This window comes from Dermacentor andersoni, chromosome 9 (genome assembly GCF_023375885.2).
Source record: "Dermacentor andersoni chromosome 9, qqDerAnde1_hic_scaffold, whole genome shotgun sequence".
Taxonomy (NCBI): Eukaryota; Metazoa; Arthropoda; class Arachnida; order Ixodida; family Ixodidae; genus Dermacentor; species Dermacentor andersoni.
The window spans coordinates 15,041,286-15,059,935 of NC_092822.1; the positions used below are offsets into that span (position 1 = coordinate 15,041,286).

The window sequence follows — 18,650 nt, forward strand, 5'->3', positions numbered from 1 at the left end:
TGAGAAAAGAATATCAGCCAATTGGTCTATTTATCCTATAAATCGGCGTCAACACACGCGTGGCGAGCCCATGAATATGTTGATTTTTCCAGGTCGAATAAATTCTCTAAAGCGGTAGTTCCTTGCAAATATGACTTCCTGCCAGCGTTTCGATGCCGATTTGCGCGATACATAAACGAATAAGTTCATAATAGTTTTATCAGAAAAATGAAAAAACGGTAAGGCCCACGAAAATATTGATTCAGCCAAGTACAAGAAATTCTCTCTAAAGCCCTAATTCTTCGCATACGGTACTCCCCATGCACGAGCTGGCGCCGACTTGGGCGATAAATAAGCCATTAGGCTGATAATTTTCTCAGAATAATGTAAAAACGGTACGTCTATACTCCAAGAAAATATTAATTCAGCCAGGGCCAATAAGTTTTATCTAAAGCGCTGGTTCTTCGCAGACATCACTCGCCGTTCCAAAGCTCGCCGCTCAAAAGCTCGCCGCAACTACCTACGCGGCAGAATAGGGCACCGAGCGCTCCGCATACTCCGCTCCGGAGACCACATAACACAACGACAAACAAAAGAAGAACCAATTAGGCATACGATAGTATGGACGCCGGGACACACGGGAGTGGCAGGGAACCAAGAGGCGGACAGGATAGCTCGAGGGTACGCTTATTACCGAGCATCCAACGTAGGCGACCTCGAGGAGACCGAACCTGTACCCCAAGACTATTCGGTGATACTAAATTACTACAGGGGCTGCAGAAAGCGGCATCCAACACCGCACAACTCCCTTAGCAGAGAGGACTCTGTCGCATGGAGGCAGCTACAAACAGGCTCGTACCCGAACCTAAACGTACTCAGCAAAATTTATCCCACACAATACAATGACAAATGCCCCTGGTGCCACGAAACACCCACGCTGTATCACATAACGTGGGCATGCCAGAAGATAGACGTGGTACCCGTTATACCAAACCCGAGTGCGGAGCAATGGGAGGGAGTGCTCTCCAGCGATCGCCAGGTCGACCAAGAATGTCTGATTCGGCGAGCACAACTGGCAGCAGCATCCAGCGGAGCCCTGGACTAAGGGCAACCGACCGTTGTGCTAGAAGATGGACGATTCCATCTGAAGACCGCAGAAGACCAGCGAATCTAGAGCTGATAAAGTTTTTCACTCACTCACTCGCCGATTGACTCTATAAATAATCGCGTAATTTTATTCGCCCTATCACTAAGTTTATTGCAGTAGAAATATTGACGTGTTCGTCCCGTGCATTTTTAGCCCATGCACGGTCACGTACTGCTGGTCTGTGTACGAATAACGACTTCGAAGCAGGTGTCGCGAAAGTGCGGCCCTCAAGATTAGATGTCGAAGTGCAACTTGCCACAGTGGAATGCCGCAATCTCTCAACCAACGAACTATTTGATTGGTCCTCAGAACTCTATCACAGTGGCTATTAAGTTGGAGAGCCGCTAAATAAAACATGACGTTTTAACGCCACTTTGCAATCTATTTCACTAACTGGAGTGAGGCATGGCGCACACGCAAAGCCGTTCGTAGTTGTGTTTTGTTTCTCTCGCTAATTTCGATGCTATATCCCAATAATTTGCTTCGCGTGAAGGCAGCCTTCACTCGATGTAGACCGGTAGTAGGCGGTGTCATGGGGGACATGTAGAGTTGAAAATTACTGAAGTAGTTTTCCTAGCCGCGCCTTGGTATTGTTTTCAATAACCTTTATCTTGGCTGCCACGACATTGTTGATGAAATGTTTTCAAAGCTTAAAATTGTGTCACCAACGACGTGCTCAAATCATCTGACGGCTGTGAGCGCAGTAGTATTCAGAGAAACGTGATACTATTCTGACAAAATACTAGGATACAGATTTGACTTTACAGTAATTTTTTTTTATTTCTTTATTGATTTATTTAACACAATATTCATGTTGTGTTAGGGGGCATGGTTAACGACAAACATTTGTCTGACTAGGCTGTCCCACCCATGCAGTGGCAGCAATGTGGCAATGGCACGGGTTCAGGCGAGCACACATGAAATTAAACTAGTATACATTTTCAAACACATGAGTACACCATTCGCGTAAAACGAAAGAAATTAGGTCAATCGTACACAGTCTGCTGAGCACTTGTAACACAAGAACATATACGAAATATTTTATGCTTGCAGTTTAACATTTGCATTACTCCTCAGATAGTAACAATTCTCTTACAGTCTTCTTAAAACTTTGCTTTGAAGTTCCAGGATTTAGCAGCTCCAATACTAAGGGGTAGTCGTTTAGAAGGTTGGGAAGTTGTATAGCTAGCTTTTGATCTCCGTGTTGTCTTCTACAAAGTGTTTTTCTTGAGACCTTTTATGAGGTTATAGCTTGTCGTTTTTCCTATGAGACTTTTTATGAGGTTATAGCTTGTCGTTTTTCCATGGTATTTGCTTTGGAAGAAACATTTGTCTTCTATGAATTGTCTTCCCAGAAGTTCCATAATGTTTAAATCGTCGGGTATGGCAGTGCATTACAACGCCACTGCAAGTATAATAGCATGGTAATGTCTTCGATGCAGGAGCAGTGGTGACGCAACTCAGCACATACGCAGAACGAACTAAACAGGTGGAGACCACCGCCAGAGTGCATTAGCGTTGTCTGATAGGTACTTAGGGCACAGCTACAATCAATTATAGGACTGTCCATCGGAAGCTAACAGTGCAGTTGCTTGTTCGCTGAATGGTCCGATGAACACTCATTTATACAAGGAACTGCGTTAGAACTATCCTATGAAGACACTGGGGTTCTTAGCAGTGCTGGCTCTTGGCGAAAGCACAGAACGGCAGTAAGCGTATGCATTAGGAGAGTCCGAAGAACACACATGTCAGAGCAGGTAACCATATGAATGTTGTCGAATAGACCTGCATAGTGTATGCCTTTTGCGGCAAACCTGCTAGATGAACGCACAAAGCACAGTTTTCTGGAACAACCGTCCGATGAACACAATATTACTGTAAGTCTGGAGCTATCCTCTGTGCACCGGGCACAGCAAGCGAGTGAGGTCGAACAATACCACCAGGACACGGAACACGAGAAACACTGGTCGCTAAACGGTATTGCTGTTTAAACATCCGCTGTCAAGGGTTCGTTGTGATAGCATCTGGCCCTGGGGTGGTATGGTTTCATGGATCAGAGCATTTGCGCACAGCCCAGCAACTAGATCTTTTTTTCTGCAACGTGACACTTTCAGTAGAAGTAGCAATTCATAAAAACGGAAGATCGTGAGCCAGCAGTCAGCTCTGTGGATTCCACACCTCCGAGTCAGATGCTAGTTTAAACATGGCGTCAGGTTTGCTATCCTTCATGTCTCCATCTGGGAACACGTACTTCTTGCCTGCATAATACGGAGACAAAAGTCTGCGTACTAGAAGCGAGAATATGACGACATTGTAGAAGACGGAAGTAAACGAAAAAAGATCAGCATTCGCGCATGGAGTGAAGCTGCAGCCCTGGTCTTTTCGAAGGCATACATAGTGTATCTGCCGAACGCGACGCTGAAGGAAAAAACGTAACAATTTCACTTACAAAACGATGGCACGGAGAATGATGGAAGGGATGCAGACCACTGGTACCACCTTCAGCAAACAAAAATTCATTCATGCTGCACCTGAGCGACTGCTGTTGCAGAAGTATGGCGTATTACAATTTATGGTTATCCATACACATCGCTTTATTAGAACGACCTCGGCACAGAGAAGTGGGATCATTGCGTAGCCCAGCACACTTGCCATCCGCTCCCATTCCCGTCACGTGCCTCTCCACACCACACTAGGCAGTTGCACCTTTCTTTACGCTCATTTACTCGTACCCCAAAAGTTGCTTCCCCGGGGATAGGCTTCTTTTGACTGTCGAAGGACAAATTTTGTTGCGCAAATTCAAGGTTCGCCATCTTTCCGTATGTGACCGCACCGCTCTTGTTTGCGTGTTCATACCTTATTCCACATACATCAGATGGTGCGTTGGATCGGCTCTGAAAAGCATTGTCCTTGGTTAAATACTACTTCGTCAGTGACACACCTCTTTCGACTAAAAGCACCAAAGAGACGTTAATGTTGCTGATCATTACCACGCAACGATAATTATGCTCTATAAACTACAACACCTGCTACAAAGAAGTCACAAAAATAAGGCGCTGGCGCACTTACTTTCTTGTAGCAGGTGTTGTATTTTTTGCAGTATACAAGCTCACCCACTTGGCCTGTCCTGAGAGGGCATATGGTCACACCTTTATCTTTAGTGTCCTTGTACTTTCCCAACGCAAAGGCAAAGTGAAAGACTCCCGAAATGAGCATAAAGCGATATAATTTTCTTGCACCTCTGCTGATTTATACAGTTTGGTCAGGTTTCTGAGGGCTAAATTTTCCTTTTGAGCAAGAGAATTTGAGAATTTCACTAAAAATTCCCGCCACAATAACTTCGGCCCACTCTCGTTCTATGAAACCAATGCCAGACAAGTATTTTTTTGCTACGTTTCACGTGCATTGAACTCAACTCTTTTATAGTGTAACCTGACATTGAGCTGCTGTACTTCCCATCGTGGTAGCAGATGGCGTCCTCTTTCGTTCACTGCGCTAAGTATTCGTTGTAGAAGGTTAGACACTTGCGCTGAGTCATAGGCATGGCCATATTCGATCCCGAGCATTGGCTAGTCTTGAATGCCAAACCCGAACATTTTTGGGTCCTAGTTTTTATTTTGGTTCAGCAAAAACGATTGAGATCCGGTTCAACTCCCAAGCGAAAAGAAATATTGGTTCACACCAATTTCAACACGTTTATGTTGGCTTGCGTAAGCTAAGAATGGTTACAGATATAGAGCATAAATTTATTTTATACAAACATTTGACGATGCTCCTAAGGAACACAGACACGCAAGAAAGGGTACGTGAGCGGTTCTGCAGGCCGCAAGTAGCTACAACGAAAGAAAAAAAAGAAAAAAAGAAATACTTTTGTGGAAGTACACCCTAAAAGCAATGCATCATCCATACCAATGACACCACAGGAAAATGAGAGCGAAGCCTCCATCGACACCCTCTGCGCGCGGTTGCTGGCCGCACTGCTCAGCTCGAGACTGGAAGACCAACTCTGGGCAGTCCAGCGGGCCAAGGAAGCCGCCGAGATGCAAGAACTCTTGGCCGTAACCTCGGCGGGTGCCCCAGCCCACTAACTCACGGGACGCGAATCGTTCTGATTCGAAGTAAAGTTTTCTAACTCACTCACTCCACGCAAAGAATACGTCTATTGGCATAGAAAACATCCGTCCGCCCGGTTTTAGAATATGCTGTAATTATGTGAGACCCGTTCACTCAAAGCGATATTGGAAAGCTAGAAGCCCTGAAAAAAGGCAGTTCAATTCGTGTACAATACACACGGGCGTACTTCAATTACAAACCTTTCATCTCGGAGCAGCTTGACTTCTATAACTAATAGAAATTGTGTATGATGAGCAAAACCAGAACAAGGTGAAAGCAGGAGCCAACGTTTCAACAAGTGGACTTGTCTTCTTCAAGGCGACATATGCGTTCCTCACCACAGTATATATAGGTGGGGTTCTTCTAAACGGGAGGGGTGTAAGGCGGGTGGGTGCGGCAACGAGCGAAGGTGTCTTAACGTGTCGAATTGAGAATAAAGGAGCGCTGTACACAAGGCCAGTGACCCGTCCGTCTGTCAATAACGTGTCAACACCCGCGTGTTAGCCGGCGTGTCAACGGTGTATGACATGCGGCGGCTGGAAGAAAAAAAAAAAGGAAGGAAGAGGAAAAAAAAGCTAAGAAACCAAAGTAAGCGTTGTTGTCAATAGCTTGAAATATAGCATAACGAACAGATTCTAAAGCTCGCTTTGAAACGTTTATGCCTGTTGGTTGCAATGTCTTGAACTTATGGATAAGGTATGATTCTCTGTATTTTCTTTCTCGATCAGAACAGAAATTTGACTGTAAGATGTAGAGGTTAAGTTCATCGAAGTTGTGACCTGGTTGGTTTAAATGCTCGGCGATGGCTTTGGGAAGCTTTTTAGCTGTCCGCGCGATGCCCGTTTAATCTGACGTTCATTGATTGTCCTGTTTCACCGATATATTGTTTCTTACAGAAGGAACATTCAAGCATATCAATCACTTCCGAACTTGTACAAGGGAAGCTAGATTTGACTTTCTGTGTATAACTACTTGCGGTGCTCTTAATTTTAATGTCACTTTGAAGGTGCCTGCAGGTTTTGCACCTTAGGCGACAACATGCTTTTATTACGGAGGAATGCTGTTGGCTGACTTTTGCGTGCACTAATATGCCTTTAACGTTCTTGTTGCGGCGATAGGTAAGCCTAAGTACATCTGGGAACGCTTTTCTCAGACGCGATCGTTACTTCATAATATTGGGTGGTATTTTCGTAAGGTGTTGTTTATGTTTGAGAGCTATCTCAGCTGCTTCGACAATTTCCCTCGTTATCATATTCCTGTGGCGATAGACAACAACAGTTCGTTTTAAGAGAGGGTAGCATGGTGCCCTCACGTCACATCTACAATGGGCAGCCAGATGCCCATCTATTGCGATGCTCCCTACTTTATTACTATGCTACACCAGACACACGTTTAAAGATCCTCCCGTCTGACCCACGTAGTACTTCCCACACAAAAGCTGAGATAGCTAGAGCAGTTGACGATCGTGTTAGCATCCCGTCTATACTTATATCTAAGAAAGAGCTGGAATTAATGGCATAGTAGTCACATGACTCCTTTTCCTTTTTTTTTCTTTCTCTTCAGTGTGTCTGTTGCAGTGGCTTCTCAGTGCGTATATTATGCTTACTAGCTGCAATAAATCAGTTGTTGAAAGTTAGCGCTCGTCCCGTGTTCCTGCTTCGTCCTTGTGTCGTTCTTGCGCTATGTTTCCCAGCTTACGAGTGAACTACCAACACACCCAAACTTCTTCCTTGCTATTGTGCACAGCGCTCGTTTACTCTCAATTCGACACGCTAACACAACTTCGCTCGTTGCTGCACTCATCCACCTTACATCCTCTCCCCTTTAGAACCACCCTCCTTTATATACTGTGGCGAGGAAAGCATATGTCGCCTTGAAGAAGACAAGTCCACTTGTGGAAACGTTGGCTCCTGTTTTCAGCTTGTTCTAGTTTTGCTCATCGTCTTGAATTTCCATCTCCCGCCTTCCCCATGTTTTCTCTAGAAATCGTGTATTTCATTTAAAATTCTTTCTCCAGCTAGTAAATGGTCACTACAACATCGACACGTCTCACCTTCTCACCTATACTACAGGTTACGTCACCAGAGACAGACACTCGCCAGCTGCAACTCCAGTTACTACACTTGTCAACTGCTTCAAGTATTTCTTTTTTGCTAGAACCATAGTAAACTGGAATAAATGGGACGATAAAACTAACACCGGACTCATTATCAGTTTTCGAGACATATCTGTAATGAAAAGCATTTTGCGCTTGCTGAGGTTGTTTGTGATATCACTGCATGACTGCATGATTTGAAAATCGCTGAACTAACGTTGCTTGGCTTTTTTGTTTTGTGGATTCTTCTTTTGGGCGCTTGTGTGAAGAAACTTTTGAGTGCAGTTCTGCCTTTATTCTATTTATTCTGTTTGTGTATTATGTACTCGTGTACCACGCTGCTAAGATCCTGTATGAGATCGCAGTATTTCTAAATAAATAAATAGAATTAATCATTTGTATGACGCGCACTTGAGCTTACATGCCGGCGTAATGAAAAGCGATCGCACATCTGTCAAGCCCATCTTCATTTCACTGTTGTGCACGGGGGTGTCGCAGTTAGGTTTTGACAAGGTTTAAAGATATATACGGGCGCGCTGTAGCAAGATGCGACTGAAAGCGTGTTGTCCCAATCTTTCTATATTTTTGTTTGCCTAATTTGTAAGTCTTTAATTAACGAAATCCACAAGCACTAGAATTTGAGAAAAACTTCTAGTTAGGCGCTCTAGGAAACTCCCAATACAGCTGTAATAAGGTTGTGCCTATGATGCAATCATTCTTTGCTGCTAGAAGAAAGCTCGAGAAGTATGGGTGAAAAAGCCACATGGCAACCTGCTTGCGAGGCACGATCGCAGCGCTCTCATAGATTATAGCAGTCGCGGAACACTATTAAGATGTGGCTGTTTTGGCGTGTTGGTAAGACATGACAAAAGATTTCAGCGCACAACCAGACGAGGACGGTGAAAGAAGACGGGAGACACACACACGAGTGCTCGGAGACACACGATAAGCCCACAGCTTGTGGCCTTCTGTCATTCTGCCGCACATGCATGGCTTGTCACATCGACTAGAAAGATTTGGCATAAGGCTAATGTTCTCGTTGGTATTTCGGCTCCTGGCAAGCTTCAAAAACTGTTCAGAATGGCCAATTCTGGAGCCTCTCACAGGCTTGTGTGCTATAGGAAGAACAAAGACATGTTCGTCAAATGTGTGGAATCGATCATGTACGGTATGACGATTCTTTGACACAGATAAATCCACTTGTCGAAACGTTGGCTCCCGCTTTTACCTCGTTTTCGTTTTGCTCATCGTCTTGAATTTCCATCTCCCGCCTTCCCCGTGTTTTCCCTCGATTCCTTGTGGTAAGACGTACATAGGTGAACGTAGGAGGCGTGTAAATGATCGCCTCCGTGAACACCGTAGAAATGTGAGGAACAAGTGCGGAGGGTTTCTTGATATGTACTGTAGGAAGTGTGAAATTATCCTGGGAAGTCATCACACGAGGATACCATACTTGTTTCCTAGTTGTGCGCACAGGCTACCGTGTGCGTCACCATCGTCACGAGAAGCAGCGGCGAACTGACACGTGAAATTATAGAGGCAGAGATGAGTGAAAGTGTACGGAATAACCGTGCGTCTAAGCCGTCGTTTGCCTTATCTTAGAAGAAATTACAGTACTTGCGTCGTCACTGATTGCTTTGTTGAGTGCGCCTGAGTGATGTTCGGCTACGACCTGCCTTTATATTTCTCTTTGCGGATCTCGATAAATTGTTGCAATAGTTCTCCTGTGTGCCCCGCGTTTTTGACTATTAAGATGTCCTGCCCCCCTACACTCCCAGACAGCTAAATAGACAGCCAGGCAAAGACGAACAGATGCACACACATATTCACGCACATGGTAGCCTCCTGTGAGCGCAACTAAGAAACGAGTATTGTACCCTCCTGCAATGACTTCCCAGGATAGTATCACTACTGGGAGATTTCACCTGACTATGCCACCGGACGCTTCGGCGTCTACGAATGACAGTGCCATTGGCACAATGCAGAGCACAGCTGGCAGAGTGCCAGACACTTTCTCGCATATAGAGGCTGAAAGTTTCCGGTGCTGGAGGAGGTGAAATCTCGCGAAAGTTTCCGGCTCTAAAAGTGAACACCCGAGAATGTCGCCCCAACTCATGCACAACGCGTGCATGTGCAAACCCCGCCATCCTGAATGCTGTGATTTGGTCACGTGACATTTGGAAGATTTACTTTTCTTTTTTTTTTCCTGATGAGCTTTCAATATTTCTGCCGCTGCGGAGTCCCGGACACTGTCTGCCACATGGTGGTGGAGTGTCGGCGCCATCCAGTGTCCAACAACCAAGCAGACGAAACAGAAAACAAGGACGAAGCAGAAAAGCACCGTCAAGAATCACGCAGGCACGTGATGTATAGAGTGGCCGTCGATCGGAAATACAGAGTTACGGCTCCTGCGGGATTTATCGGCCGATTGCACAGTTAAAGTAATATCGGCGAAATTAGTGCGCTTTCATATAGCACGAGACAAGGGAGGCAGCTCATATAACGAAAAGCCGAGTGCTCTCTTCTCACACTATCTCGCTGAGATAAAAGGAAGTGCAGAGTACTTTTGCATTGTTGTGCGTATGAATCTGTCATCACCTAGAAGGAGCTCAAGTTAAGCTCATAAGGTAAGGCTATACGAGCTACCTTTTCACCAGTACTATTTGTCACTACCGTCACTACGTCACATTAAGAGGATAGCGTTCATTTGAAGGGCGTAGCAACTCTCGCGTACATAGCTTTGCGGTATGTGATGTGCGAGTTGCTCTGTTTAGTATATATTGTCGAATTTCTGAGGCAAACGATTTTTCATTTAAATTGAACCATCTTCATAGAATTTAGTGCAGTGGAAATTGAGGAATACTAATTCTCTTTTCCTCTGCATTTAGGTTGAAGCACCTGGCGCGAAGCGACTCCTGTTCATGTACGCACCTCGTCTTCACGGAAGCACCACCAAAATACAATGTCAGCAGCACTATACATATACAAAACAGAAGCAGGGGGAAGACATTGCTTATTTCCTCGTACATTTCTTAAGAGGAAGCTTTAGCTCGGGTGCTCCTGTGTAAATGTATGTGAAAGAATAATTAGTTTTTTTCGACAACCACTGCACTGAATTTGACGAGGTTTGCTGCATTTAAAACAAAAATTGATATCTAGTGACTGCTTATCTTGAATTTTCGGTTTAGGTCGCCAATATTTTATAAAAAATAATAAAATCACAAATTTTCAAAACAGAAATTATAAAGTTTAGAACTCTCTAACTCAGCAATAAAAAATATCACAATTATGTGAATTCTATCTAATAGTACATGTAAAGCGGAGAAAATTGATGTTACACATCAATCTCAAGAAATGTGGTAATATGGAAATACAGCTTCTACAGAACCCTTGTGCACAACGTAACAAATTCACGTAAAATATAAGATCACATGTCAAATTTGTCCGCTTTCAATTATCTAATGGTTGCCGTTTACAGAACCGCGATAGGTGTTATTGATGCAGAGCTGTTAACTTGTAAACTTCGTGCTTCTACTTTTCTCGAACTTTCGAATATTTTAACATCTTTTAAACAAAATTCAGGCCCTTAATCTAAATTATGCTTCCTAAAGTCACTAGAATTTAACCTTGTCTCTAAAATGCAACAAATTTCATTAAAATCGGTCCAGGGGTTATCTTAGAAAAACGTTCTTGCGTTTTACATGTATTTCAATATGCCGCGTTGGAGTTGGGCCCGGGCTAAAGCTTCCTCTTAAGGAATGAGAATATAAATCTATCGCGCTATTTGCGGCTAACCAAGGGTCTCAGCCTTTCGGAAGGGTATGGTGGGCAATTTAGCATGTATTTCACTGCTCCAGATTGAACTTCTGTGTTAATCAAAGGGAGGGTACAGTCAGTGAAAGGCCGATAGGGGAGTCTACTCGATCACACCATCAGACAAAGTTTGAAAGCATGCTCTGCCTCATTTACGCTTTGTGTGCTAACAAGCAAGCTTTACAAGTGAGGCTCGTGTCAAAGTTAATTACAGGCACTATTGAGCCGGCGTGTTCCAACGCTTATAGTGTGTGCTTGACGTGCTTTCAGACTCCATAGGCGTGCGCTTTGATATTTACGCCAGGAGTGAATAGCAATGAATGTAAGGCAGATTGGAATGTTTGTGTGCCAAATGCGGCTTCCGAGAACTTTGCAAGGTAGGCTCTGGCAGAACATATATCAATATACAAAGACGCAGCGTTTGCGAGCTTTCGCAAGCAAGAAAGTTTTAGTACTGAGGGTATTTTTCCCAGAACTAAGTGCAATTGTATTCGATGATGGTAACAGCAAAAGGGGAGAGGAAGGAGGTCGTATGCACGGCCATGTAGGTCGTGTCTTTGGCACTCGACATGGTAAAATGAATATTTTAGGCGCAAAGCGCGAGTTGTGAGCACTTAGCATGCTCAGGTAGTCTGAACGCCGCCTCGTCATGGCCGCCAAGACATGACCGGTGGTTTTCCATTCTATCGCGGGCACCGGAAACATAGAGAACAAGTTTTTTTTTAAATGGCTAATTGTTATTTCTCGCTTGCCTGCCGTAAACGTATATTGAATACAGAAGTTCGAAGATGAGATGCACGTCGCCAAGTTTCTAGGTAAATGTTCTAAGACTAGCGGCAGCAAATGTTTAGGTCCTTTTATTTTTGAGCATTCTGACCAGCGACCATAGCAGCCACGATAGAGCCCTCTATCCGACTTTTATCACCTTCGCAAGCGCTTCGGTGGCACAGATGCGTTGCCAGGATTTCCAGCCGTGTTACGAAGTAAATCTTGAGAGAAAACTGGCTATGGCGCCATGCGACGGAACGCACTTCATGTCGGCGCTTGCCGCTACGACATGACTGCGCTCTACAAAAAGTAATGATTTCTCTTTCTTTCGGAGTTAAACTACAGCTCTTTGTATCTCTTAGGCGCGTCCTCTTCACGAGGCGTAACTATTCGGGATGAATTCTTGAATTTGAGGATCTCTGGAAAGCAGGAACGAAATAAAGTTCGATTTTAAAGAAAACTTTAGTTTGGCAGCTCTTTTCTACATACACATTAACGGACAAATGCTTTGGTCGTTATGCAGGGCACCTAATCGGGTGAGGTTTTGTGCATAATAAATGAGAAAAGTTAAACACTACTGATTGGAGGCAGACAAATTGTTCTGCCATACCAATTATACGCTCGAGGTGCATTCACGACGTCAGCTCCACGGCTGCCATTGTTTTGTGGTCCAGTTGACAGCGCATGTATGGATCGCGCGTGGAGGGAGTCTAGGACATGACTGTGTTGCACTGAGTTTCAACACTGAAAGAATGAAAGTCCACGAGATAATTATAACATGAGATCTGCCGAGGCACGAGACGTGCATAATTTGTCCAACGCCTTAAAGCGACTCAGCGGTTACCTTGATGAATTTCCCCAAGGAACACAGATGTAATATATAGATACTTGTAAATTCTTTCTGCGTGTGTACTTGACTTGTTTTTGTGCACTGTAATGCCGACGACCCCAGAACATTGTGTGTACACCTTCGTACGCGCGTAATAAGTGAGAATGCGCCAATTCAGTGCGTGCAGAGAGACCGGTGAAAGAATGGCGTGATTAACGCATAAAGTTGGGCTAGTGTGTTCATGCATTTGCTGTGACATTGTTACTAGCACGAACAAGACTTACTGAAAGAAAGGTGGGACAAGACGGGGCGCTAGACTTCAGCTGAGAAGATTTATTGAGAAAAACATGTACATATGTTTAAATAAATGCGTGTCTCCTACGTGGCACGAATGTGCCATGTACACTCTTAAGAAAAATTATACCCTTTTGCCATACAACGATAATCGTCATCTGTCTTGTCCGCATTTCTTTTCTTTAACGCGATGAGCCCGGTACTTCGCAGTAACGAACGGTATGCGCGTTATCAGCATGACATAGCAATCCCGACAGGAAAGTAGCGGGCGCGGCGTTTTCAAGAAAGGAAACGCAAGCAAGGCAGATGACGATTATTGTTGTGTGGCAGAGATACACTCCGAAGGGTGTAACTTTGCCTAAGAGTGTAGGAGACCACCAAATTCGCAACGAAGCCGATAAGCGCCCAAAACAAGCCATTACAAAGCATTCGTCAGGTTCTTCTCAAGGTACAACACATCTTTATCACTGAGTGCTAGTGATAGAGCGCTTACTCATTCATCAGCAGCTTTTGAAATTCAAAACGCCTCAAATATTTCCCTATCTAACTGCCTTGCGAACCGTCTGAGCATGAGCACTTGCGTGTTATGAAAACACGGGGAGCATTTGTGAGTGCATATTCGGCAGTGACATGACCGGGGCAGTTGGAGAAGTATGGGAGAGGCCTTTGCCCTGCAGTGGGCGTAACCAGGCTGCTGCTGCTGCTGCTGATGATGATGATGATGATGATGATGATGATGATTCGGCAGTGGTCAGCCAAGTGGCCAGCGCCAGTTAGAGCGTTTACAGCGTTCTGATGCTCACTAAGCCGGTCAATCAGCCAATATAGCACTTTCCGCAGGGAAGTGGAATCTTGTATACCACCCCCACATTGCAGTTAGCAAAATGGGTGACAAGCTCCTTAGTGCATGTCCCACTTTTTTGTTTTTGTTTTTCGCGCTAGTAACTATGTCACAGAAAATGCAAAGAATGCAGAGCCCGGCGAGATGGTACACTTTTTGAAAGCCTAGGAAAATGGCACACAGGACGAAAAGAAGGTGAAAGACAGCGCTCCTATTGTGTTTTTCAGCGTCCATCGTCCTTTGTGCGCTGTTTCTAGCCTTCCAGAACAACTATAGGTAAGCCTACGACGAAAGCACGTATGGCTGCATTTTTAGAGTTTCTACACAATTTACGAGAGAGGGCATTGTGACGCTAGTGGTTTCCGAGAGCTGCAAAGAATGGTGGCTCCGCAAGCATGGTGAGGATGGATAGTACATGGATTGACCAAATCTTTGTCCTTCTGGCTTCAAACAGCCTTGCTACTTTACAAATTGTTACATAATGTGTAATCACGCGCTGTGACGTTGGTGTGCCGCCAGAGAGCATGCGCCAGTGCTTTTTTGTTCTTCGGTACGGGAGCCTGGTGGATGCTCTCGACCTTGACCTTCGAGGGGTCGATCACTTTAGCGTCAATGTGATGCCCCAGAAACTCGAGGCTCTCCTTGAAAGACTCGCACTTTCCGGCTTGAACTCTAAGCCCCGCTTTGGACAGGCGGCTGAGGACTTCGACCAGCATCCTTTCATGTTCCTCAATAGACTCGCTGGCACTCAGAATGTCTAGGTATATACCTACGTGCGGCATCTCGGCCAGCACCGTGTCTATAGTTCTTTAAAAAACCGCGGGGGCAACGCTCACGCCGAACGGCAACCGACAAACCTTGTACAGCCCCTGCACGGTGTTAATCGTGAGCAACTCCGCCGTTGCTTCATCGACTAATAGTTGCTGATAGGTCTGCGTCAGATCCAGCTTGGAGAAAACACGTCCCCTTCCTAATCGGGCAAAAACTTCCTTGCTTGTCGGTAGTGGGTATACATTACTCTTGACTGACTGGTTCACAGTGCTTCTGTAATCCCCGCATATTCTGAGGGAGCCGTCTTATTTTTCGCACCACAACGACTGGCGTTGCCCAGTCGGAATATTGAGTGGGTTTCAAAATTCTTAATTTCACCAAGCGATTTAGCTCAGCTGCAACTTCATCCCTCATGGCAAACGGAATCCTGCAGCTTTTCAGGAACATTGCTTGGGCGCCCTCCTTGAGTTCTATGTGGATGCGTGGTAGGGCAGCGCCTGGAAACGTCTGACTAAACACATCGGGAAACATTTCCAAAATTGCTTCTGGTCTGACGCAGACGCTATGAAGACCCGTTAAGCGGATTGCCAACGGCTGGAACCAATCTCGGCCCAGCAGAGGGTTCCACTCGTTCTTCACTACAAGCAGAGGCAATTGAAATTCTCTGCCTTGGAATTTCACGGGCACGAATGCGATTCCCTGCACGTTGAGGCCTTCCTTTGTCAAGATAATGAGTTGCGTGTCCCAATCTTCCAGCTTGATCCTTTTCGCCACTTGCAGCTGTTGAAATTTGTTCACACTAATGATTCATCTGACAGCTCCAGAATCTACTTCCATAGGCCCCATTTCACTTCCAATCTCCACAGCGATGACGCACTTTGCTGTCCCACTTTTTATTTGGCTGGTACTGAACAACTCGTCGTACTCGCTCTTCACAGATTTTTCAAATCATCCAGCTGCAATTACACTTGAGCTTGCTTCCTTCAGCAGGCTTTTGCTAAATGACCCTTCCCACCGCAGCTGACGCACACAGAATCCTTGTATCTGCGACGGCATCCTGCATGGGCTCCCAAACAGCGAAAACAACGCCGCGGCCTTTCTGGTTGCTTCTTGCTGGCTTCCATTACTACTGCCGCAGTCAACTCTTGCTGGAATTCGGCTCCTGTGCATTTCTCTTCATTACTTTTTGCTGCTTGGCAGCTGTTTCCGCCATGACTGCTAACTCGTATGCCGTCTCGAAAGTCAGATTCTTTTCCGCTAACAATCGTTGTTGAACCACATTGTCAGAAATTCCAGAAACCAGACGGTCGTGCAACATTTCCTCCAATGGAAATTTTGTACCGCCATATCCGCAGTTCTGGGATAACTTGCGCAAAGCAGTGACATAGTCATAGACGCCCTCCCCATCTTCTTGCTCTCGCTTCGAAAAGACGAACCTCGCGTATAGCTCAGACGGCTTCGGGTAGATGTGCTTCTTCATTGCATCGACAATGACTTGGTAGCCCACGTTTGGCGGTCGCGAATGCTTGACGAGGGTTACTATCAGGGAGTACGTCTCTGGCCCACAGCAACTGAGCAACACAGCTCGCTTGTCCTCATCCGTTGTGAGCTTGCTAGCAGCGCAAGATAGCTCAATGTGTTCGACATGCTCTACCCACGACGAATTTTCTCTGAGGTCGACCTCTCGAATGCGACTCCCGAATGTCATGCAGCCTACGCACGGGTTGGACCGTGTCTCGTGGCCACTGTTATATTTGACGCGTGAGTCAAGACTGCACAGAATAAAAAAAAAAAAGTTTTATTCGACGAATACCACTGCTTAAATAGCTACGCTGGTGGCGGGCGTCAGCTCACTTGGTGATAAGAAAAAACAGGCACAAAACTGGCGCATGCTCTCTTGCAAACCAACGTCACAGTGCGTGATTGCACAATCTATCCCACAAACTGATAACAACAAAATATACCGTTAAAGATACAGCAATGCTGACTGATTACGCGTGCATGCTGAGACTAATTGCCTTGCTGCGCTTAGAAAACTGAGTGATTGCAAATTTACAAAAATAAAGCACGACAAGAGTATATAAAAAGACAATCTCAAAAACTTACACTTTCATGCACTAACTATCATCCCCGTTTTATGGGAATGATCGCATTTATCAGAAAATTATATGGCTGAACCCGACGTCTGGATTGCCCATTAGTTGCTGGTTGGCTGTTCCTCAGTGAAATGGTGCAATTCATTCTGGCAAATTGGCCACGAGTTGTGCTGTGCACAGATTCAGAATTTTTTAAAGAGAAGAACATATATTCAAAATAAAGCAATAACTGAAAGTGTGAAATAATATATAAATTGCGCATTACCTTGCATGCTCATCGTACGAAGCACTCGCCGATGACGCAACCATTGATCAGCGCCTATTGACAGTATGCCAAGGAGAAATTGGTCGCACTTGGCGTGGGCGCAAAACTGGACCGTAAGACCACCACTCCCTGCAATAGAAGTTACGCATGTAACGTTTCTAATGCGAGAGTAAATCTAACTTTTCTGGTTGGTTACCTGATTTCTGTACCCTAGTGCCAGTACACAATATCCAACATGCACAAGACGTTTGGCGTGTACCCCTACCGCTGCACCCCTGATACAGCCTTTCCAATTCTTTCTTTCCTGCTTTCTCTTTTCTTTCTTTCTTTTGTTGTCCGGCAGAAAAAATGCATTTCGTACGTATATCAGAGATATGTGGTAGTTGCTTTAATAATACGTGTTAAGTTGTCATCATCGCCTCACCGAATAACTCGCACACAAGATTGCACTCGTATAACAGATCGGGCATACGTATATGTAACCCAATATTACTACTACAGATCTGCTGGTGGCCATCTCGGTTCTCTAAAGAACTGCGCTAAGAGTCAATAAACGGTACCTAAATATCTTCCGTGCAAGAAATATGCGCCTTCAAGCACATAATTCCATTGCTAAAACGAAACTTTCTAAGCCTCCTTTTCAGGGATTTGGCGTTGCATGCTTGGTTGCCTTCCTGCCGAGTAACTTATGCCGGTCCGGAAGATGGTGCAATAGTAAACTGGGCAGATCCTGGAGATGGGGAGATGCGAATTGGGGAGCTCAGAAGTGAGCCCATCCAGGAGACAGTGCAATCAGCAGTAGCAAGCACCATGGTATACGTGGGTCGCGTCATTGGGCACTTTAGCCCGAAGGACAAAGCATCGAAAGCAGTAGCCTTAGCTTTGCTGTGGAGCTCTTTGGAAGCTATCTGGAAAATTCAATCTTTGGCGGGATATAGCACGCGATACGGCTACTGCGGCTGACCATAAACAGCCCTGGTCCCTAATAGGCACCTCGCACGCAACGCAGCCGTCCCTTCGGTGGTGCACGAAGTGGCACCGAGAGAAAAACGTCCGCGTTCGTAAATAAAGTTGCTGTCCATTTCGCTGAGGCCATGAATGCACAACGATATTGAATGCGCACGGGTGCTGGGTGGGAACGCTATATAGTGTCTGTACGCAGATCGATCATGTTAGCAGCGGGAGGCAGAGTGCCGTCTTCGCTGTCGAATCGATTGAACGGAGGTATGCGTCCAGTGGGCGCACCGTCGTTTTTGCAGTCAGACGCACTGCGCGTGTCTCGCGTCTGACCCTCCACGCGCGGACGGCGTGTGCACCGGATGCCGTGACCGCACGACGGTGGCGGCGCCGACGGCGCGAACGCACCTTGTGCATGCGTATGATTGCTATCGCAATAAAAAGACACTCCGTTCATCAACATATCTAGCTACGTCGCGCAGGTTTCTCCGCTTCTACTGCCGAGCCCGAGGTCATGGGTTAAAGACTCAGCCACGGCGGCAGCGTTTCGACTGGGTGGTATGCGGAAGCGCTCGTGTGCCATTTATTCTAATTTGAGAAGCCTTGCGGACATTTGCGCTTGCTGTTACTGATGACGTCCTTGTCAGTCGTCAGACATATGCAGATCTTGAAGAGTAGAATG

At 45.5% G+C, this 18,650-nt stretch overlaps 1 long non-coding RNA gene across 1 annotated transcript in view; it reads right to left on the minus strand.

Moving 5' to 3' along the window:
- LOC140213145 (uncharacterized) overlaps nucleotides 1-18,650 on the minus strand; it is a 59,468-nt gene that overhangs the window by 2,131 nt on the left and 38,687 nt on the right. The gene's annotated exons all lie outside the window — the stretch shown is intronic.